The sequence below is a fragment of the Dendrobates tinctorius genome, unplaced genomic scaffold, assembly GCF_039654945.1.
Source record: "Dendrobates tinctorius isolate UK_male_01 unplaced genomic scaffold, ASM3965494v1 ptg000011l, whole genome shotgun sequence".
In the NCBI taxonomy this organism is placed as follows: domain Eukaryota; kingdom Metazoa; phylum Chordata; class Amphibia; order Anura; family Dendrobatidae; genus Dendrobates; species Dendrobates tinctorius.
The window spans coordinates 62,305,903-62,331,224 of NW_027361679.1; the positions used below are offsets into that span (position 1 = coordinate 62,305,903).

At 42.4% G+C, this 25,322-nt stretch overlaps 1 protein-coding gene across 1 annotated transcript in view; it reads left to right on the plus strand.

The window, feature by feature from the left end:
* The window catches only part of RASGEF1B (RasGEF domain family member 1B), a 675,372-nt gene that overhangs the window by 275,252 nt on the left and 374,798 nt on the right, over positions 1–25,322 (plus strand). The window lies entirely within an intron of this gene.

A 25,322-nucleotide genomic window follows, 5' to 3' on the forward strand; every position in this document is an offset into this window, starting at 1 on the left:
CAGTGGATCCATTAAGATCAGAGAGCATGTTTCTTAGGCAAAGTGATGGATGAATTGCAGCGGATCTACCGATTTGACAGGTCATATACCACACCATATCATCTGCAAGGAAATGGGGCCTGCAAACGATTCAACCGTACCCTGATTCAACTGCTAAGAACTCTGAAAGATGATCGAAAAGCTAGGTGGCCAGAATATGTCTTTGAACTTGTATGGATCTATAACAATCGAGTTGATCAAACCACCGGTCACACGCCTTACTCCCTGTTGTTCGGCCGAGCATGGAAAGACATCACTGAGTTGGAACTGGATCTAGGGGACGACTACCCACGGACGGGGGTGTCTACCTGGGTCCGAGAACATCATCACCATCTGCAGAACTTACATCGTCTAGTGCTTACCTGGCTTCGGGAGATGTAACATGTTGAGAAACTTCCTTTCCGGGGGACAGATCTTCAGGTGGGTGATCCAGTGTTGGTTAAATCATTGGGAAAGTAGGCCATACAGATTGAAGGGTCGAGTTGGTATGGAAGGACCTGTATATGAAGTTTTTCCGGAAGGAGAAGAGAATGCGCTCATCAGGGTGTTCCATAGGAATATGCTCCGGCCATGCCTCTCAGAAGATCCCAGACGGAGGGAAAAATGCCCTTCTACATGCCTCATCCGCCCACACGCCATCCACGGTGAAAGCTATCCCGACAGGCCAGTTTCTGTGGATCAGACGCCTTTGTTCCATGGAGGAACGCTTTGAGAAGCAGGCCCTGGACCTTCGGGATAGATTTTACACATGTGGTTACAGAAAACGTTGTGTTAAGCATGAGTACCTACAGGCCAAGACGTCTAGCCGTGACCAGCTTCTGTCTGGCTCAGGCAGATCTAAGGATGAATCATACCAGATTTGATTCATCTACAGTTATAACAACAGGTGGAATACTATCCGTAATATTCTTAACAAACATTGGCCTCCTCTTAGGACTGAGCCTGCTTTGAGTGAATTACTCCCCGTGAGACCATTGATGACAGCGAAAGAAGCAGTAGTTTGAGGGATATGCTGGTCAAAAGCCATTATGTGGCTAAGCCATTTTTTCCTTTTAATACTGGGAAGCCATGTCAGGGTGGTTTTCCATGTGGGTCCTGCCTGGCTTGCCGTAATTTGGAACGTTTAGAACGTGCTAAAAATTTTTGCACGTCTGATGGCAGAAAAACTTTTCAAATTAGAGCGTATATCTTGTGTAGTAGTGACTTTGTCATATATTGCGCAACATGTCCCTGCAGGTTGATATATGTAAAGTTAACATCCAGAGAATTACGTGTTCATGTCAGGGAATATGTTAGGGATATTAAGGCAACCCAAACGGTCATTGATGTGGCATCCCTGAAGACGATTCCCCGCCATTTCAGGCTGCGTCATGCCTGCAATCCTGATCTCCTCAAGGTGCAAGGCATTGACCGAGTACATAGTGGAATCAGAGGAGGTGATCTGAAGCGCAGGCTGGCGCAGCTTGAATGCAAGTGGATCATTAGGTTGAATACCATGACCCCTTTGGGTATTAATGAAAAACTGAGTTTTTCATCATTTTTGTGATGTATGTTGTGCTTTTCGGCCCTTCTTCTCAATGTAGTTCATCTGATATTTGTCCTGGGGTCTTTTTAATTATTTTAATATGTGTGTTTTTTGTGTTTCTTTTATTTCCTAGTAGCGGATATCATCTCGGCATTTAACTTGCGCTATGGTGTCTTTTTATAAAATCACTATGATGATTTTCCATCTATCTGACAACCATGGAATCAACCAATGAATCATTGTCTGTGATGGGACATTCCCTTTGGCCACCTGGGCTGATGACGTTAATGTCTATTTAGTGCATGCTTCATCCATTATGGAGAGAGCATGGATAATATATTATTATGTGTGATTACATAAAAATGGATCTTTCCATCAAATTTTGAATATTCTATTCTGTATATGACCGTTTTTTGCGTGTTTTTTTCTTTGGTACTCTATGCCCTTTCTATTGCCCACAATTAAGATGCTGGTTGTAGTGTCTCATAATGCAGGACGGGGTATGGTCTTCCCTTACCGCGGGTAGCGTGTGCCGACGGCCTTCCCTCAGCATGCGCCACAGATGGCATCAGCAGGGGGCGTGTATTGTGTGTGATGGATGAAACATTAGCTTCCCCATCCACCTCCTCCTGATGCGGGATGTGATGTCATGTTCTGGATGTCCCGCCTCCACACGCTCACGTGACGCAGCCGGAAGTCTGTTTACCTTGCGGTGTCCATTGGATGTCGGCATTCATGGCGGTATATTTAAAGATGGCTCTAGGGACACAATGCACTCTTCCCCCCGAGGAAGCCACAGCGAAATGCACGTTGGGGCACCTGCGCTTTGGTTGGGCTCTGCTATGGGTAAGCATATAATGTGGTGTTTATTGTGGTAGTGTTTTGAATTTTGTATGCTGAGCTGCACTTTCGGGCCATAATTTAGTGGCCACATTATGTGGGACATTATATGACTAATCAGCACTACATGTAATGCATTGATACTGTATCATTGTTATTTACCCCCTCTGCTTTGCCCTTATTACCTATGCTGACATGTCTTGTTGCACAATGATATATTATTGATCTACAGTGGTTGCACTATGCACTTTAATTATTTTTGTCTGCTGTTCAGCAATTATATATTTGACATGTCTGCATCTATTTAACTATCTAACTATTACTATTACTTTTTGTATTGTTATCTGTATCTATGTAATTTCAAATAAAGACAATTTGTATTTTTTACTTATATTTGTCTTTAAAGAATTTTTTGTGAATTTTTTGACATTTGGATTTAAAAAATCTCTCTGAGTGCTTCTTCATGTGTTTTATAGTATTTTTGAGAGTATCCTTGAGATAGGAACATGTATATTGTAACCCAATTTTTTCCTACACGTTTTCATAACTATGAGGATGGTATGATACTGTGTGAGTGCATCGTGCTTGTATGGGGGCCATAGTAATGTGTTAAGAGCCGAGGATACATAATGATGTGAGGACTAGAGATGAGCGACTTTGCCTTTTTTCGGGTCGAGTCGGGTTTCATGAAACCCGACTTTCGCAAAAGTCGGGTTGAACGCAATCGGCCGATTATCGTGAAAAGTCGAAGGCCGACTGAAACACGAAACCCTATGCAAGTCAATGGGGAAGAAAAGTCGGCAATGAGTGGAGGACAGGAAACACACCTACAGTGCCCATTTTAATGCCAAAAACATCAATTCTTATTACTTAAGCTTGTCAACCTTAATTTACTTTATAATAATAGTTAGGCATTGAAAACTGGGGGTTATTTGGCTAAAGTTGTAGGGGGTTGTAGGGCTGGCTCCAGATTTTCATGGGCCCAGGGCCAAAGAGTGTCACTGGGCTCCTTTAACACATAACACAATTCATCATCCTCTGATACGGCAGAGAAATAGCGGTATAGTACAATGAAAAATACTTCACTTCTTACATCACATGACTGATATCCATTTTAAATTCTCCAATAGCTCCAAAAACGGACAGTATTTTACTCCATACAGTATTATGGCCACCACATAGTGTGCCATACAGAGTAATGAGGCCCATATATTTCTCCATACAGAATCATTGGTCCCATATAATGTGCGATACAGTATATGATGAGCTCCACATAATGCTACAGTATATGTTGGTCCCCATGGATGAAGCTCCACTGTCTTATGGGCCCAAATAATGCTCCATATATAATGGGCCCCATTTCTAATGCTCCAGAGTATAATGGGCCCTGTAAATGCTGCTCCAGTGTCTGATGTCCCCCATTTGGAAAGCGCCAGCATATGATGGGCCTCACGGATGATGCTCTAGTGTACTATTGGTACAAATAATGCTCCATATATAATCTGCCCCATTTACAATGCTCCAGTATATGATGGGCCCCATGGATGATGTTCCAGTGTCTTATGGGCACAAATAATACTCCATATATAATGGGCCCCATTTCTAATGCTCCAGTGTATAATGGGCCCTGTAAATGCAGCTCCAGTGTCTGATGTTCACCTTTGGAATGCTCCAGTGTATGGTGGGCCCCATATATCATTCTCCAGAGTATAGTGCTCCCCAAAAATTGCTCCCAACCTTTAAAACAATTAAATAAGTCTCCTCGCTAGGGAATCCCTGTACTCTGGACTCCTCGTCGTCCCCATGTTCCATCTCTCTGCACTTGGACTGTTTAGGCAGAGGGCGTACAGACGTGATGTCATCACACTCTCTGACCAGAATGTCACTGTCAGGAAACGCGGAAGATGTCACGGCAGTAAAGCAGGGAAGTGTTTCAACTTTGCAAGTGCTGTGATCCTGAGCAAGCAGGGGGGCCCACTCGTTGGCGACGGCACTGGCACAGGGCCCCTCATAGTACGGCGGTGTGTCTGACGGCGGGTGGGGGTGGGCCCTCCTTGGTGGGCCCTCCCACCAGCAGAGACAATTTTTGTGGGCCCTCCCACTGGCAGAGACTATTTTGCGTACTATGAGGGGCCCTGTGCCAGTGCTGTTGCCCATGAGTATGCCCCCCCACCTGCTCAAGGAACCTGCACTTTCATCTGCACCTTCCTCTTTGTCACCGTGTAAGGTGGTATATTATGTGTGAAGGGGCACCTGAGTTTCATCAGGGTCAGATTCTGGCTCAGTACACTGCGAGGACAATGTAGTGCTTTGAGTGAATGTACCAGCAGAAAAATCTAGCAGTGGCTGTGCATCAGTGCACTCCATGTCAGATTCATCTTGGACTGGGAAATTCACGATTTAACTTGATAAACCAGTCATGGTATGTGAAAAGAGCTCCATGGAGTAATCTGTAGTGTGGCCTGCCACATCCTTCACTTTTGGTAGGGGTGAAGGACACAAGGAAAAGTGTCGTTCCTGACCAGGAGCCTCCACTGATGACTCAGTGCTTTTATTTTTGAAAGTTCAGAAGAGGAGGCGATAGAGCTGGAGGCTGTGTCAACAATGTAAGCCAAAACTTGCTCCTGAAGCTCCGGCTTTAAAAGCGGTTTACCTACTCCCAGAAAAGGGAGCCTTCGAGGCCTTGTGGAGCCAGACGATGATGCAGGCTCAACACCTCCTGCCTTAGGTGCTATTGTGCTTTTGCCACTACCAGCAGATGTACCACCACCACCATCAGTACCAGCTGGCAACCCTCGCCCACTTCCACGGCCTCTTCCACCATACTTCCTCATTTTTGAGAAAATGTACCCAAAATACCACCAGCTATATGGTACTGTAAAACAAGGTACAAGGTGTATATAGTATTGCGGAGAATTTGAATCTCTCTAGATATTTTAGGAGGCTGAACTATTATCTCAGGCCCACTATAGATTACACCTCAATTTAACAGGCTGAAATAGGCTGGTGTATGACAAGGTACAAGGTGTATATAGTATTGGGGAGAATTTGAATCTCCCTAGAGATTTTAGGAGGCTGAACAATTATCTCAGGCCCATTATAGATTACACCTCAATTTAACAGGCTGAAATAGCCTGGTGTATGAGAAGGTACAAGGTGTATATAGTATTGGGGAGAATTTGAATCTCCCTAAAGATTTTAGGAGGCTGAACTATTATCTCAGGCCCAATATAAATTACACCTCAATTTAACAGGCTGAAATTGGCTGGTGTATGACAAGGTACAAGGTGTATATAGTATTGGGGAGAATTTGAATCTCCCTAGAGATTTTAGGAGGCTGAACTATTATCTCAGGCCCACTATAGATTACACCTCAATTTAACAGGCTGAAATTGGCTGGTGTATGGCAAGGTACAATGTGTATATATCATTGAAGAGAATTTGAATCTCCCTAGAGATTTTAGGAGGCTGACAATGATGCTCTCAGTCCAAGTATGGCAGGAGGCAGCCTAATAAGCAGGACTGCTGCACACAAAAGTGTGGAAAAATGAACGCTTGGTAACTGTGCAGAACTGTGCAGAAAAGAGGAAGAAAAGTATTTTTGCTTTTAAAAAAGCAGTTTGCACAGCAGTGTGCAAACAGCAATGCAGCTATCAGGGAGCCTTATAAGGCAGCCTAATAACCAACAGAGCTGATGCACAAAAATATATCCTCCCCTGTCACTGCACACAAACTGTTGTGTTGCACAGTGAAAATCGCTACCAGCAGAAGCAGTTTTTCTGCCTAATGCTCTCCCTTATTCAGAATCAGCAGCAGCAACCTCTCCCTATGCTAAGATCGGCAGAAGTAAGATTGCGGTTGTCGCCCTTTTATAGCCCCTGTGACGCCACACAAAGAAACAAAGAAAGCCAATCACTTGCATGCCCTTCTCAAAGATGGTGGTGACCGCTGCCCATGTCATTGCGTTGCCCACAGTGTGCGTCCTCCATCATTGGCTGAAAAAGGGCGCTGGAAGCATCAATTGAAACGCGACTTTGGCGCTCTGGTCATCGACCTCATGGTCGACCTCGCGCTATGGTTGGGTTTCGTTTCATGAAACCCGACATTAACGAAAGTCGGCGACTTATGAATTTGACCGACCCGTTTCGCTTAACTCTAGTGAGGACTAGAGATGAGCGAACATTTGAAGGTTCAACAAACCATACTGAAACCCCATTGACTTTAATCGGAGGCAAAACCAAAATGCGCAGACAACACCTTCAGGGGGGCCAAAAAGCTGGAAAAACAGCTAAAATTAGGGGCAGACAACAGGAAAAGTGACATCAATTGACCCATCAATTGTGCTATAAATAAATAATTTAAAATAAATTGACGTGGATTCCCTTGTATTTTTGACAACCAGACAAGCAAAAATGACAGCTGCGAGCTACAACTATCAGCATTAGCAAGGGTGGTTATCAAGAATAGAGAGGCTTCAACGCTGGTTTTTAAAAAATAAAAAACAACCATATCCCTCACCTGTTTGTCATTCTGTCCCATGCCACACGCCAAACTCCTTTAATGAATCTAAATTAAACCATTTTCACATCATCTCCCAGTCCACAGAAGCCAATGTCACCTGTAATAGAATTAAAATAATAAACAATATTTCCTCACCTGTCCGCAGAGAAGATAATGATCCATTTGTCCCGTGACAGGTCTACTTCTGCTACATCTACATGACAGGCTGCATTGTTGCATGATGCAGCTATACAGTCTGTCATCCAGCAGAGACACTGAGCTGCATGTGCTACCGCGGCTCAGTGTCTTGCATTAAACTCCTATGACCTGACTCATGTCAATGCAAGCGTGAGAAAGTAGTCATGGTTGCAGTGCCATCAAAAGGGTCCTGGGAGTTCACAGCCAATGGACTCAATTCAACTCACTGATATCAGTGCAAGCGCCATGGGAAAATTTGTAATGGCACTAAAGTAAATTCTAATGTTTTGTTAGCTGTTACAGGTAAGAATACATGTTAAAATAAGAACTATCTATATTTTAAGCGTATATAAAGACAATATGCTTCATAGAGGCTAGCTGTAGTTTTATTCAATAGGATTATTGATAGGTAGGTCATAAAAAAATCCTGCCCACAATTCACATCTTGAGTTCGGAGAACTTCCTTTAACATTCCCCAAATATATTAGTAATTCAAATTAACAGTTCTTGTTGTAAACTGCTGACGTTCAATCTTTGTAAGTATAGTTAGATGAATAACAATTGGTCAAACATCTGCTCTTCTGGAGAAAATATTAACAACACATGCAGTAGGATAGAATTAACAGGAAACTGAAATTTTGAATACTTTGTCTGTTTCCCATCAGAACCTCAAAAGATTGAATGAGACGTGACTCTCCGCATATACAGTTGTGTCCAAAAGTATTGACACCCCTGCAATTCTGTCATATAATACTCAGTTTCTTCCTGAAAATGATTGCAAACACAAATTCTTTGGTATTATTATCTTCATTTAATTTGTCTTAAATGAAAAAACACAAAAAGAATTGTCCTAAAGCCAAATTGGATATAATTCCACACCAAACATAAAAAAGAGGGTGGACAAAAGTATTGGCACTGTTCGAAAAATCATGTGATGCTTCTCTAATTTGTGTAATTAACAGGACCTGTAACTTACCTGCGGCACCTAACAGGTGTTGGCAATAACTAAATCACACTTGCAGCCAGTTGACATGGATTAAAGTTGACTCAACCTCTGTCCTGTGTCCTTGTGTGTACCACATTGAGCATGGAGAACAGAGAGAAGACCAAAGAACTGTCTGAGGACTTGAGAAACCAAATTGTGAGGAAGCATGAGCAATCTCAAGGCTACAAGTCCATCTCCAAAGACCTGAATGTTCCTATGTCTACCGTGCGCAGTGTCATCAAGAAGTTTAAAACCCATGGCACTGTGGCTAACCTCCCTAGATGTGGACGGAAAAGAAAAATTGACAAGAGATTTCAACGCAAGATTGTGCGGATGTTGGATAAAGAACCTCGACTAACATCCAAACAAATTCAAGCTGCCCTGCAGTCCGAGGGTACAACAGTGTCAACCCGTACTATCTGTCGGCGTCTGAATGAAAAGGGACTGTATGGTAGGAGACCCAGGAAGACCCCACTTCTTACCCCGAGACATAAAAAAGCCAGGATGGAGTTTGCCAAAACTTACCTGAAAAAGCCTAAAACGTTTTGGAAGAATGTTCTCTGGTCAGATGAGACAAAAGTAGAGCTTTTTGGGCAAAGGCATCAACATAGAGTTTACAGGAGAAAAAAAGAGGCATTCAAAGAAAAGAACACGGTCCCTAGAGTAAAACATGGCGGAGGTTCCCTGATGTCTTGGGGTTGCTTTGCTGCCTCTGGCACTAGACTACTTGACCATGTGCATGGCATTATGAAGTCTGAAGGCTACCAACAAATTTTGCAGCATAATGTAGGGCCCAGTGTGAGAAAGCTGGGTCTCCCTCAGAGGTCATGGATCTTCCAGCAGGACAATGACCCAAAACACACTTCAAAAAGCACTAGAAAATGGTTTGCGAGAAAGCACTGGAGACTTCTAAGGTGGCCAGCAATGAGTCCAGACCTGAATCCCATAGAACACCTGTGGAGAGATCTAAAAATGGCAGTTTGGAGAAGGCACCCTTTAAATATCAGGGACCTGGTGCAGTTTGCCAAAGAAGAATGGTCTAAAATTCCAGCAGAGCATTGTAAGAAACTCATTGATGGTTACCGGAAACGGTTGGTCAGTTATTTTGGCTAAAGGTTGTGCAACCAAGTATTAGGCTGAGGGTGCCAATACTTTTGTCTGGCCCATTTTTGGAGTTTTGTGTGAAATGATTAATGTTTTGCTTTTTGCCTCATTCTCTTTTGTGTTTTTCATTTAAGACAAATTAAATGAAGATAATAATACCAAAGAATTTGTGTTTGCAATCATTTTCAGGAAGAAACTGAGTATTATCTGACAGAATTGCAGGGGTGTCAATAGTTTTGGCCACTACTGTACGCTAAAAAAACTATTTACTGGAAGTTTCTGTGGTTTCATGCAAAGACCCTCTTAATATATTAGGCAATGACTGTAATAATTGTTTAGCTACACAACACTTATGTATGTGTTGTTAATCTTTAACCCCTTCACGACCTTTGACGCCACGTAGGCGTCATGAAAAGTCGTGCCAGAACGACCCATGACGCCTATGTGGCGTCATGACTTTAAAGCCCCCCTGCGGGTCGGGTGACCTAGGTCACTGAAAGGTCACCCGACCCGCAGATACAGGGGGCTTTGTTCATTGCCACAGGGGGCGTGACTTCACCCCCACGTGGCTACGATCGCTCTGATTGGCTGTTAAAAGTGAAACAGCCAATCAGAGCGATAGTAATATTTCATCAATGAAAATTGATGAAATATTACAATCCAGCCATGGCCGATGCTGCTGTAGCATCGGACATGGCTGGAGACACAGATTCCACCCCCCCCACCGGCGATCGCCCCCCCCCGCAACTGAATGACAGCGGCGATCTGCCGCCGCTGTCATGATCTGCCCCCCTCCCATTCCCTTCGCTCCCCGCCAGCTTCCGATCCCCCCCTCACCCCATCTCACCTCCCCCGGCACCTTCTAAGTCCCCCCGTCGCTCCCGGTGTCCAGCGGGTCCGGTTCATGGGCGCCGCCATCTTAGAAAATGGCGGGCGCATGCGCAGTGCGCCCGCCCGAATCTGCCGGCTGCAGATTCAATTCTTTCATTTTGATCACTCTCACAGTGATCAAAATGAAAGAAAAAGTAAATAAACCCCCCGATTATCACCCCCATAGGTAGGCACCACTAATAAAATAAAGAAAATATTTTTATTTTTATTTTTCCATTAGGGTTAGGGTTAGGGTTGAAAAGAGGGTTAGGGTTGAAAAGAGGGTTAGGGTTAGGGTTGAAAAGAGGGTTAGGGTTAGGGTTGAAAAGAGGGTTAGGGTTAGGGTTGGAAAGAGGGTTAGGGTTGGAAAGAGGGTTAGGGTTAGGGTTGGAAAGAGGGTTAGGGTTGGAAAGAGGGTTAGGGTTAGGGTTGGAAAGAGGGTTAGGGTTGGAAAGAGGGTTAGGGTTGGAAAGAGGGTTAGGGTTGGAAAGAGGGTTAGGGTTGGAAAGAGGGTTAGGGTTAGGATTGGAAAGAGGGTTAGGGTTGGAAAGAGGGTTAGGGTTAGGGTTGGAATTAGGGTTAGCGTTGGAATTAGGGTTAGGCTTGTGGTTAGGGATGTGTTAGGGTTAGGGCTGTGGTTAGGGGTGTGTTGGGGTTAGGGTTGGAGTTAGAATTGAGGGGTTTCCACTGTTTAGGCACATCGGGGGTCGCCAAACGCGACATGGTGCAACCATTGATTCCAGCCAATTTTGCTTTCAAAAAGTCAAACGGTGCTCCCTCCCTTCCAAGCCCTGACGTGTGCCCAAACAGTGGTTTACCCCAACATATGAGGTATCAGCGTACTCAGGAAAAATTGCACAACAACTTTTGGGGACTAATTTCTCGTGTTACCCTTGGGAAAATAAAAAATTGGGGGCTAAAAAATTATTTTTGTGGAAAAAAATGATTTTTTCATTTTCACGTCTCTGCATTATAAACTTCTGTGAAGCACTTGGGGGTTCAAAGTGCTCACAACACATCTTACATACGTTCCTTGGAAGGTCTAGTTTCCAAAATGGGGTCACTTGTGGGGGGTTTCCACTGTTTAGGCACATCAGGGGCTCTGCAAACATAATGACGACTGCAGACTATTCCATCAAAGTCTGCATTTCAAAACGTCACTACTTCCATTCCGAGCCTTGACGTGTGCCCAAACAATGGTTCCCCCCACATATGGGGTACCAGCGTACTCAGGACAAACTGGACAACAACTTTTGGGGTCCAATTTCTCCTGTTACCCTTGTGAAAATAAAAAATTGCGGGCTAAAAAATCATTTTTTGAGTAAAAAAAAGATTTTTTATTTTCACGGTTCTGCATTATAAACTTCTGTGAAGCACTTGGGGGTTCAAAGTGCTGCTCACCACACATCTAGATAAGTTCCTTGGTGGTCTAGTTTTCAAAATGGGGTCACTTGTGGGGGGTTTCCACTGTTTAGGCACATCAGAGGCTCTGCAAACGTAACATGATGCCCGCAGACCATTCGATCAAGTCGGTATTTCAAAACGTCACTACTTCCCTTCCGAGCCCCGACGTGTGCCCAAACAATGGTCCCTCCCCACATATGGGGTACCAGCGTACTCAGGACAAACTGTACAACAACTTTTGGGGTCCAATTTCTCCTGTTACCCTTGTGAAAATAAAAAATTGCGAGCTAAAAATTCATTTTTTGAGGGAAAAAAAAGATTTTTTATTTTCATGGCTCTGCGTTACAATCTTCTGTGAAGCTCTTCGGGGTTCAAGGTGCTCACCACACATCTAGATAAGTTCCTTGGGGGGTCTAGTTTCCAAAATGGGGTCACTTGTGGGGGGTTTCCACAGTTTAGGTACATCAAGGGCTCTGCAAATGTAACATGATGCCCGCAGACCATTCCATCAAAGTCTGCATACCAAAACGTCACTACTTCCCTTCCGAGCCCTGACGTGTGCCCATACAGTGGTCATCCCCCACATATGGGGTATCAGCGTACTCAGGACAAACTGGACAACAACTTTTGGGGTCCAATTTCTCCTGTTACCCTTGTGAAAAAAAAATTGCGTGCTAAAATTCATTTTTTTTGAGGGAAAAAAATGATTTTTTATTTTCACGGCTCTGCTTTATAAACTTCTGTGAAGCACTTGGGGGTTCAAGGTGCTCACCACACATCTAGATAAGTTCCTTGGGGGGTCTAGTTTCCAAAATGGGGTCACTTGTGGGGGGTTTCTACTGTTTAGGCACACAGGGGCTCAGCAAATGTAACATGACGCCCGCAGACCATTCCATCAAAGTCAGCATTTCAAAATGTCACTACTTCCCTGCTGAGCCCCAACGTGTGCCCAAACAGTGGTTCCCCCCCACATATGGGGTACCAGCGTACTCAGGACAAACTGGACAACAACTTTTGGGGTCCAATTTATCCTAGTACCCTTGTGAAAATAAAAAATTGCCAACTAAAAAAAATTTTTTTAGGGAAAAAAAAAGATTTTTTATTTTCACTGCTCTGCGTTATAAACTTCTGTGAATCACCTGGGGGTTCAAAGTGCTCACTATGCATCTAGATAAGTTCCTTAGGGGGTCTAGTTTCCAAAATGGGGTCATTTGTGGGGGAGCTCCAAAGTTTAGGTACACAGGGGCTCTCCAAACACGACATGGTGTCCGCTAACGATTGGAGCTAATTTTCATTTCAAAAAGTCAAATGGCGCTCATTCCCTTCTGCGCCCTGCCGTGCACCCAAACAGTGCCCCCCCCCACATATGGGGTACCAGCGTACTCAGGACAATCTGGACAACAACTTTTTTGGTTCAATTTCTCCTGTTACCCTTGTGAAAATAAAAGATAGCGTGCTAAAAAATCATTTTTGAGGAAAAAAAATTATTTTTTATTTTCACTGCTCTATGTTATAAACTTTTGTGAAGCACTTGGGGGTTCAAAGTGCTCACTACACATCTAGATAAGTTCCTTAAGGGGTCTAGGTTCCAAAATTGTGTCACTTGTGGGGGAGCTCCAATGTTTAGGTACACAGGGGCTCTCCAAACGCGACATGGTGTCCGATAACGATTGGAGCTAATTTTCCATTCAAAAAGTCAAATGGCGCTCCTTCCCTTCCGGGCCCTGCCGTGCACCCAAACAGTGGTTTATGACCACATATGAGGTGTCGGTGTACTCAGGAGAAATTGCCCAACAAATTTTAGGATCCATTTTATCCTGTTGCCCATGTGAAAATGAAAAAACTGAGGCTAAAAGATAATTTTTGTGAAAAAAAGTACTTTTTTTTTTTTTACGGATCAATTTGAGAAGCACCTGGGGGTTCAAAGTGATCACTATGCATCTAGATAAGTTCCTTGGGGGGTCTAGTTTCCAAAATGGGGTCACTTGTGGGGGAGCCCCAGTGTTTAGGCACACAGCGACTCTCCAAACGCGACATGGCAAGCGCTAAATATTCCAGCATATTTTCCATTCAAAAAGTCAAATGGCGCGCCTTCCCTTCTGAGCCCTGCCGTGCGCCCAAACAGTGGTTTTTGACCACATATGAGGTATCGGTGTACTCAGGGGAAATTGCCCAACAAATTTTAGGATCCATTTTATCCTGTTGCCCATGTGAAAAATGAAAAAATTGATGCTGAAAGAAAATTTTTGTTGGAAAAATTAAAATGTCCTTTTTTTCCTTCCATGTTGCTTTAGTTCCTGTGAAACACCTAAAGGGTTAATAATCTTCTTGAATGTAGTTTTGAGTAGCTTGAGGGGTGCAGTTTTTAGAATGGTGTCACTTTTGGGTATTTTCTACCATATAGACCCCTCAAAATAACTTCAAATGTGAGGTGGTCCCTAAAAAAAATGGTTTTGTAAATTTTGTTGTAAAAATGAGAAATCGCTGGTCAACTTTTAACCCTTATAACTTCCTACCAAAAAAATATTTTGCTTCCAAAATTGTGCTGATGTAAAGTAGACCTGTGGGAAATGTTATTTAGTAACTATTTTGTGTCACATAACTCTCTAGTTTAACAGAATAAAAATTCAAAATTTGAAAATTGCGAAATTTTCACAATTTTTGCCAAATTTCTGATTTTTTCACAAATAAACGCAAAAATTATCGATCTAAATTTACCACTAACATGAAGCCCAATATGTCACGAAAAAACAATCTCAGAATCGCTAGGATGCGTTGAAGCGTTCCAGAGTTATTACCTCATAAAAGGACACTGGTCAGAATTGCAAAAAATGGCCAGGTCATTAAGGTCAAAATAGGCTGGGTCATGAAGGGGTTAAAGAGCTATTTCCATCTTAGACCTAAAAACTGTTTTTCATCTGCTGCACTGTTTCTTTGGCCGACTACTGTGTCTTTGGTCCTCAATGTTGCCCATTTCTTAGCATTTTCAATGCTAAGAAATAAAGACAGATACTTATTCATCATGCAATACCATTATGGAGGCATGTGACTGGCTTAAAATTTATTCTGCAGCAGGACAATAATGCCAAACATACAGACAATTTCATTAAGAACTATCTTCGTGTAAAGAACAAGGAGTCCTGGAAGTGAGGATATTCTCCTCACATGGCCCTCATCATAACATCAACTCTGTATGGGATTATATGAGGGGACTGAAGGATTTGCGTAAATCTATATCTACATAAAATCTGTGGTGAGTTCTCAAAGATGTTTCATGATGAACAACTTGCATGGATTAACTAAAAATCTTTGTCCAAATATACCTAGTAAAAATTATGCTTTGATGCTGGTTTGAAGGTAAATGATGGCCACAGCAAATATTTATTTAATTTAGATTTGTCTTTTGTTCGTGTACTTTTGATTGTTGTCAATTGATGCAAATAAACTATTACCTTTACTATTTTTTATATCATTCTTTCTTTGCTGCATTAGTGTGCGTATTGTATATAAATTGCATGTACACACCTAAATGAATTTGCGGTGGCAAGTGGGTTGATAGTTGCGGGGTTGATGTCACCTGTGTATTGTCCGGAGGTTAGTAATGGAGAGGCGTCTATAAGACGCCCCCATTACTAAACCCATAGTCATATTGTATAAAAAAACGCACCCAGAATAAAGTCCTTTGTTTGAAAGAATGACACAGACTTCTTTAATGAATCTAAGTTAAACCATACTGACATCATCGCGCAGTCCACAGAAGCCAATGTCTCCTGTAACAGAAGTAAAATAAACAATATTCCTCACCTGTCTGCAGAGAAAATAATAATCCATTTGTCCCATGATTGGTCTAGCTCTACTACATCTAAATGGCAGGCTGCATTGTTGCATGATGCAGCCTGCCATGCAGCAGAGACACTGAGCAGCATGTGCTACCACTGCTGCTATGACCTGAGTGACGTCACCACAAGTTTGAGAAAGTTCTCATGCTCATGGTGCCATCAGAAAGTCCTGGGAGTTCACAGCTAATGAACTCAGTTCAACTCACTGATGTTTGCATGAGCCCCTGATGACACAGGGATATCATGTGTCATTTAGTGTGCACGTGTGCGGGACGTTTTGTGGCCCATGCTGCTACAGTAAACACTGACATCTGAAAGAGCCCTTAGTGAACTCTGTCATTTACCAGACTTTGGCCGACTTTTGCCGAATTTTAGAAAAAAGCCAAGGAATCCGAACACACATCCAAATGTGCAACATTCCTGCTGAATTTGAGATTGGCGAACATTTTCCGAACAAGTTCGCTCATCTCTACAAGTAACTAGGTTTCAATTTGTTTCTTTTTGTAATTATTGGTAAAAATGAAGGCCATAATGGGTTCCAAAAGACTCATTTTAAAATATAGCACAGTATATTTAATCACCCATGTTAGAAGTAAATGTGAGCCTTTATGAAAAAAAAAGTTACTTCATAATCAAATGGTTCAATCCTGCTTAGTGGGAACTATGTGGTAATCTATTCTGATGGAAGCTTCTGCAGTAATTGTATAAGTAGTAATCTTTTTGACTTTTCCATAAATTCTTTTCCATCCTGACCTGTTATTTTGCACTACCTGAGTTTATGAGCTTTTGTATTGGATGTAACAAAGGACTTCCTTGGTGGACCTTTAGTTGTATTGTTGATTTTATAAATGGCAACCTTAGGGGGCCATTGGTCTCCACTGTAAGTTGTGTATTTGCTACTGATTATTCCCAATTAGAATACTAATGGCCATCACTACAGGGGTTAGGATTTCTATGCAAATTAATCCTCTCTATCCCTCTGGCTCTTGCTGAGACATACATATGCATTTCTACTTATACTTACTCTGTTGCAGACCATATTGGCTGGCTCAGCTGGTTAGTTGAAAATTACTGGACCCTGCATAAGAGAGTTATAAGTCAAAATCCAAACTTGAATAGAAGGCAATTTATTTATTTATTTATTTTACTCATTTATATAGCGCCAATAATTCCACAGCACTTTACAGACATTATTGGAACTGTCCCCGATGGGGCTCACAATCTAAATTCCCTATCAGCATGTCTTTGGAATGTGGGAAGAAACCCACGCAAATAAAGGGAGAACATACAAACTCCTTGCAGATGTTGTCCTTGGTGGGATTTTTTATCGGAAAGTTTTCTGTTTACTTCTGTTGATTTATGCCTTCTTCTCAAAGTCAAAGAGCACTACAAGGCAAAATACTTAAATTAGTGATATTTTAAAATTACATTACAAACCACAAATAACAAACCATTTTTTTATGTGTGGAATGACAAAGTAAAAGGAAAGCCTGCATTATAAGAGAAAGCAGTACAAATATAGAGAATATAGAATTTATGTACAGTATATAGAATCCAACTTTTTAAACAATATTAAGAAGAAAACCAGAAAAAGAGCATATAAGTCATCCATGGTCTGAGAAACAGAGAAGTCAACATTAACAATAATCTCTGTAGGCAGAGGTGGTCATAAATTGATACCAGTGTCACTAGATATTTATGAAGGAATCTGCTTCAGAATTTGTTCTACTTAATTTAAAACTCTCACTTAGATATAAAAGTTTACAGATGACTTAAAGATTGATAGATCATTTTCTATGGAAGGGTTTAAGCCCTCGTTACACATAGCAATATCGCTAGCAATATTGCTGCAACGTCACTGATTTTGTGATGTAGCAGCGATATTGCTAGCGATATCGCTACATGTGATACTTACCTCCGACCGGCTCCCCCGCTGGTTATCGCTGATCGCGTGAGAAGGTCCTGGACCGTTTCTCGTTGGACGCTTCCTGCTGGGCTTCCTGTCCCGTCCATGGGACCCGAGCCCCTACGCCCATGGACGGGATAGTACGTCTAGCGCGATCAGCAGCGCTCAAGGGGAGAGTGCCGCTGATCGTGGCCGGGTGTCAGCTCATTATCACAGCTGACACCCAGCACCTGACACGTTAACCCCTGGCACACTGCGATCAAACATGATCCCAGTGTACCGGGTTTTAGGGAAGCATTGGCAGGGAGGGGGTTCCCTCCGTGCTTCCCTGAGACTCCCACAGCAGCTCGATGTGCAGCGCTGCTGCGGGGGCCTCCTTCCCTGCAGGTCCCCGGATCTAATATGGTGGCGGGGACCTTCGGGGGCCTGCAGTGAGCCGGCTTCCTCTGTGCCTGCAAAGCGCCAGCATGAGGAAGTCTCCAGCACTGCCTGTGTCAGATCGCTGATATGTCACAGCGATCTATGATGTCCCCCCTGGGACAGTATAATAAAGTTAAAAAAAAAAAAAATTAAAAATAATTTATAAAAAATCGCTAAATAAATAAAAAAAATATATATATTCCCTAATAAATTCATTTTTTTGGAAATAAAAAAACCCCAAAACAATAAAAGGACACATATTTAGTATCGCCGCGTCCGAAACGACCTGCCCCATTAGATAACCCCTTTAGCGAGCCCATTAAAAAACAAAGCAAAAAATAATGCTTTATTATCATACTGCCGAACAAAAAGTGCAATAACGCGCGATCAAAAATATATAAATATCCATGGTACCGCTGAAAGCGTCATCTTGTCTCGCAAAAAACGAGCTGCCACACAGCATCATCAGAGAAAAAATTAAAAAGTTATAGCTCGCAGAATAAAGCGATGCAAAAATAATTATTTTTTATATAAAATTGTTTTCATTGCATAAAAGCGCCAAAACATAAAAAAGACATAAATGAGGTATTGCTGTAATCGTACTGACCCGAAGAATAAAACCGCCTTATCAATTTTACCGCAAGCGGAACAGTGTAAACGCATAAATGCACCCCCCAAAAGAAATTCTTGAAATGCTGGTTTTTGTTCATTTTGCGTCCCAAAAATCGGAATAAAAAGCGATCAAAAAACGTCACATGCCCGAAAATGGTACTAATAAAAACGTCAACTCGTCCTGCAAAAAATAAGACCTCACATGACTCGGTGGGTCAAAATATGGAAAACTATAGCTCTCAAAATGTGGTGATGCAAAAACTATTTTTACAATAAAAAGCGTCTTTTAGCGTGTGACAGCTGCCAAATATAAAAACCCACCATAAATGATAAATCAAACCCCCTTTATCACCCCCATAGTTAGGGAAAAATAATAAAATTAAAAAAATGTATTTATTTCCATTTTCCCATTAGGGTTAGGGCTAGGGTTAGGGTTAGGGCTAGGGTTAAGGCTGAGATTAAGGTTAGGGGTGTGTTGGGGTTAGGGTTGGAGTTAGAATTGGGGGATTTCCACTGTTTGGGCACATCAGGTGCTCTCCAAATGCAACATGGCGTCTGATCTCAATTCCAGCAAATTCTGCATTGAAAAAGTCAAATGGTTACTTCTTCCCTTCCAAGCTCTGCCATGCGCCCAAACAGTGTTTAACCCCCATATATGGTGTATCAGCCTAGTCAGTACAAATTGCAAAACAACTTTTGGGGTCCAATTTCTCCTGTTACCCTTAGGAAAATAAAAAATTGGGGGCAAAAATATCATTTTTGTGAAAAAAAAATGATTTTTTTATTTTCACGCCCGGGCGCTATAAACTTCTGTGAAGCACTTGGGGGTTCAAAGTGCTCACCACACATCTAGATAAGTTACTTAGGGGGTCTAGTTTCCAAAATGGGGTCACTTGTGGGGGGTTTCCACTGTTTAGGTACATCAGGCGCTCTCCAAAGGCAACATGACACCCGCAGTCCATTCCATCAAAGTCTGCATTCCAAAATGTCATTACTTCCTTTCCGAGCCCCGACGTGTGCCCATACAGTAGTTTTCTCCCACATATGGGGTATCAGCATACTCAGGACAAATTGGACAACAACTTTTGGGGTCCAATTTCTCCTGTTACCCTTGGTAAAATAAAAAAATTGGATTCAAAAAGATCATGTTTGTTGAAAAAATATGATTTTTATATTTTCATACCCGGGCTTTATAAACTTCTGTGAAGCATTGGGGGGTTCAAAGTGCTCACCACACATCTAGATAAGTTCCTTGGGGGGTCTAGTTTCCAAAATGGGGTCACTTGTGGGGGGTTTCCACTGTTTAGATACATCAGGGGCTCTCCAAAGGCAACATGACACCGGCAGAACATTCCATCAAAGTCTGCATTCCAAAACGTCATTGCTTCCCTTCCGAGCCCCGACGTGTGCCCATACAGTAGTTTTCTCCCACATATGGGGTATCAGCATACTCAGGACAAATTGGACAACAACTTTTGGGGTCCAATTTCTCTTGTTACCCTTGGGAAAATAAAAAAAATGGTGACTAAAATATCATATTTGTGGAAAAAATATGATTTTTTTTATTTTCACATCCGGGCTTTATAAACTTCTGTGAAGCCCTTAGGGGTTCAACGTGCTCACCACACATCTAGATAAGTTCCTTGGGGGGTCTAGTTTCCAAAATGGTGTCTTTTGTGGGGGGTTTCCACTGTTTAGGCACATCAGGGGCTTTCTGAATGCGGGATGGCGTCCAATCCCAATTCCAGCCAAAAAAGTCAAATGGCGCTGCTTCCCTTCTGAGCTCTGCCATGCGCCCAAATAGTGGTTTACCCCCACATGTGGGGTATCAGCGTACTCAGGACAAATTGCACAGTAACTTTTAGTGTCCTGTTACCCTTGGGAAAGTAAAAATTGAGGGTGAAAAGATCATTTTCGTGGAAAAAATATGATTTTTTAATTGAAAGGCTGTATGTTATAAACTTCTGTGAAGCCATTGTGGGATCAAAGTTCTCACCACATATCTAGATAAGTTCCTTTTGGGGTCTAGTTTCCAAAATGGGGTCACTTGTTGCGGTTTCCACTGTTTAGGCATATCAGGGGCTCTCCAAACGTGACATGGCGTCCGATCTGAATTCCAGCCAATTTTGCATTGAAAAAGTCAAACGGCGCTCCTTCCCTTCTGAGCTCTGCCATGCTCCGAAACAGTGGTCCCTCCCCCCACATATCAGGTATTAGCGACAAATTGCACAATAACTTTTGCAGTTCAATTTCTCATGTTACCCTTGGTAAAATAAAAAAAAATTGGACTTGAAGTAATTTTTTTGTGAAAAAAAGTTAAATGTTCTTTTTTTTTTAAACATTCAAAAAATTCATGTGAAGCACCAGAAGGGCAAATAAACTTCTTGAATGTAGTTTTGAGCACCTTGAGGGGTGCAGTTTTTAGAATGGTGTCACTTTTGGGTATTTTCTATCATATAGACCCCTCAAAGTGACTTCAAATGTGATGTGGTCCGTAAAAATAAAATGGTGTTGCAAACAGGAGAAATTGCTGGTCAACTTTTAACCCTTATAACTTCCAAACAAAAAAATTTTGGTTCCAAAATTGTGCTGATGTAAAGTAAACATATGTGAAATGTTACTTATTAATTTTTTTGTGTGCCATATCTCTGTGATATAAGGGCATAAAAATTCAAATTTAGAAAATTGCAAAATTTTCGCCAAATTTCCGTTTTTTTTCACAAATAAACGCAAGTTATTTCAATGAAATTTTACCACTAACATGAAGTACAATATGTCACGAGAAAACAATGTCAGAATCAAATCCCAATCTACAGAGGGACCCATTGACCAGAAAAGACCAAACAGGATATAGTTAATCAATAATTTTTATTATATTAGTGGTAAAAAATAAAACCAGTTTAAGAACGATGTGCATGTATAGGAACAAATGTATGACAATAAATTTGACCCAATTATATATACTATATATAATAGTAATGCTGAAACCAATGACTACTGCAATATAAAGTGCAGTGTGCATGTGCAAATAGCAACCATAGATCCAGGGGCGTATCCAGGGGGGGCAGCCGGGGCAGTTGCCCCGGGTGCAGCCAGCAGGGGGGCGCAGTCGGGCTGCCTAATGCAAAGGTCTGCAGTGTCTCCCCCCATCGGCTGTGTTCTGCCGCCCCCCCGTCCTGTGTGTCGGCTGTTCTCTGTGTCGGCTGTCAAGCTGACAGCCGACGCAGAGAAGGAGGCCGCGCCGGCTCCCAGGCAGCAATTGTTGTACTTGGAATTGAAGCTCTGACCAGAGCGCCGGGTCAGAGCGACGTCAGCAGCGTGATCAGGTCATGTGATCACGCTGCTGATGTCACTCCCCGGCGCCCAGAGCGAACGCTGGTGGTAAGTGTGCTCCTCTGTGGAGCTGAAGAACCACCGAAGATGGGGGGTGTTCATGAGTGGAGAATGGGGGTTAATGAGTGGGGGGATTAATGAGTAGAGGGTTAATGAGTGGAGATGGAGGTTAATGAGTGGGGATGGGGGTTAATGAGTGGGGATGGAGGTTAATGAGTCGGGATGGGGGTTAATGAGTGGAGATGGGGGTTAATGTGGGGGGGTTAATGAGTGGAGAAAGGGGTTAGTGTGGGGGGTTAATGTGGGGATGGGGGTTAATGAGTGGAGGGGTTAATGAGTGGAGATGGGATTAATATGTGGGGGTTAATGAGTGGAGATGGAGCTTAATGAGTGGGGATGGGGGTTAATGAGTGGAGATGGGGGTTAATGTGGGGGGTTAATGAGTGGAGATAGGGGTTAATGTGTGGGGGTTAATGTGGGGATGGGGGTTAATGAGTGCAGGGGTTAATGAGTGGAGATGGGGGTTAATATGAGGGGGTTAATGTGGAGATGGGGGTTAATGTGGGGATGGGGGTTAATGAGTGGAGATGGGGGTTAATGAGTGGATATGGGGGTTAATGAGTGGATATGGGGGTTAATGAGTGGGGATGGGGGTTAATGTGTGGGGGGTTAATGAGTGGAGATGGGGGTTAATGTGTGGGGGGTACATAATGTGTGGGGGGATTTGGGAGTAGGGATGGGGGTTATTGAGTGGGGATGGGGGATACTTAATGTGTGGGGGGCATTTGGAGTGGGGATGGGGGGTTATTTATTGTGTGTGAGGGATTTGGAGTGGGGATGAGGGATTTAATGTGTGGGGGGATTTGGAGTGGGGATGAGGGGTACTTAATGTGTGTGGCGGATTGGGGATGGGGGATTTGGAGTGGGGGGATTTAATGTGTGGGGAGATTTGAGGACACAATGAAGAATATGTATGTATGAGGGCATGTATGAGGAAACAGTATGGGGCATGGGTGCAGACAGTAAGGGGTTTGAACGGGTAAATGTATGTTGACACAGTATGAGTAGCGATGGGAAAAATGTATGTGGACACAGTATGGGGAGTGAGGGGAATGTGTGAGCAGACAGTATAGAGAATGTGGGGGTAAATATATGAGGAGACAGTATGGTGAACAGGTGGGATGATAGAGGAGACAGTATGAGGAGGGAGGGGAATAGTGTGAGGCGACAGTATATTGCAGATATTTTTATTTAGGAGCATTATAATGACACTTCTATCTTTAAGGGCATCGTGTGGAGATTTGCTGCAGAAGACCGGAGAAGACGGAAGTCTGCAGAGACGAGATTTGGATGAGAAAACGCATCATGGGGTCTGGACAAGAAGAAGAAAAGAAGGAGAACGACTCCAGAGACGACGTCATCTATAAGGTACCTGGATGTAAATGTTATTTGTGACACTGACTTATTCTCTTATTTTTATTTATGTTAGGTATATTAAAGGGGTTGTCCAGGTCGGTGATGAGTCTGCTGTCATTCTATGTGACTGCAGACTTCTGAATTCTCACAGTGCTCACTGCACGCTGTTAGGATTCTCTCGAGCTGGTAATTTACATACATGCGGTCACATGCTGACTAGACATGTGTGGCCTCACTCAATGAAAATGAACGGAGCGAGGCCGGGCACGTCTAGTCAGAATGTGGCCAGAAGTATATAAATCACATACTTGTGCTGACATGACTGTACATCGGCAAAGGAGAATCCTAAATGTGTGCAGTGCATTAGTTGTGAGAACTCAGAAGCTGCAATGTCAGGATTCAGCTCTGCAGGTTCCAGTAGTCATCACATGAACACTTCACTCATATGCGATTTTCATAGTTATGGTCTTGTGACAACGAGCTTCTCTTCCTGCTTTCAGTTTTTTATTGAACATTGAGAGCATTAGGGAGAGCAGCTCGTGGGTACATGACTAAGTGTGCAAGTCGCATATGTAATTGGGGGGGGGGGCGCCGAAACAAATTCTTGCCCCGTGTGACAGAAAGCCTAGATACGCCTCTGCACAGATCATTAGACTCACATTACCATGCAAAAAAGAGTCACAGTGACTTTTACATAAGGTGCAGTGCTGGGAATTAACACAGGGAATTAGCTCATATACTGTACCTTTAAGGGTCACCACGTCCCATTAGCGTGCTCCCTAAGGAGCACGCTAATGGGACGTGGTGACCCTTAAAGGTATATGAGCTAATTCCCTGTATTCCTCTACAGCACTGCACCTTATGTAAAAGTCACTGTGACTCTTTTTTGCATGGTAATGTGAGTCTAATGATCTATGGTTGCTATTTGCACATGCACACTGCACTTTATATTGCAGTAGTCATTGGTTTCAGCATTGATATATGGTTTATGATTTTTTTGCACATGCACATTTCACCTTATACTCCAGTAGTGATCTGATTTAATATTGATATATCTGATTTTTTTATCTTATTTGCACTTTTTTTTATTAATGATATACTGTGATTTTTTTTAAAAAATTTCTTTGATTTTTGCCTGCACAAAGTTTTTTTTAGCATTTTTCTAAATATATTGAGGAATACATATGTGAATATAGTATATATAATTGGGTCAAATTTATTGTCATACAATTGTCCCTATACATGCACATTGTTCTTAAATTGGTTTTATTTTTTACCACTAATACAATAAAAATTATTGATTAACTATATCCTGTTTGGTCTTTTCTGGTCAATGGGTCCCTCGATAGATTGGGATTTGGTCTCTTAGTCAGTGGGTAAACCACTAACTTCACTGAACACTGGTGGTAGTATATATAATTATTTTCATAATTCATCACAATTATATATTTTTATATGTATATATACAAATATTATATATCTCATATATAATACTATATCTGGTGTTCGTGTATTTTTTACTTAATGTCAGAATCAGTGGGATCCATGGAAGCGTTCCAGAGTTATTACCTCATAAAGGGACAGTGGTCAGAATTGTAAAAATTGGCCCTGTCATGAACGTGCAAACCACCCTTGGGGGTAAAGGGGTTAAACGATTGCCAGTTAGAAGACAAGTTGGGTTGCTTCTTCCGAAATGGGAGATGGGTTGAAAACAGTAGAAAACACAGACTGCTCCCGGCACTTTAACTCCTGAAATGCCTCGATCAAACACAATTGCAGCATTCCGGGAGCAGGCAGAGAGCTGACAGCCTCTCTGCCTTTGGATCGGAGGCCCCGCAGCATGATGCGGGGTCCCGATAGCTGCCATGGTAACCTGATGTCGTCATGATGACATCCGGGTTACCAGAGCTGAGAAACTTCCTATCATGTGCAGTGCATGATCAGGAAGTCTCTCAGTGTCAGTGCACTGAGTGTAGCGCTGACAGCTTCTATAGCATGCAGATGTTGCTTCATCTGCATGCTATAGAAGCGATCAGACTGCAAAAAATGATTGTCCCATAGTGGGACTAAGTGTAAAAATTAGAATGAAGTTAAAAAAAATGTAAATTTAAAAATATTTTAAATAATAATAATAAAAAATCTATTTATTCTACCACTAAATAAATATTTGAATGAAAAAAAATCTAAACAATAAAAGTAGACATATTTGGTATTGTCGCGTCCATAATGACCCAACCTATAAAACTGTCCCACTAGTTAACCCCTTTAGCGAACACCATAAGAAAAAACAAAGCAAAAAACAATGCTTTATCATCATACTGCCGAACAAAA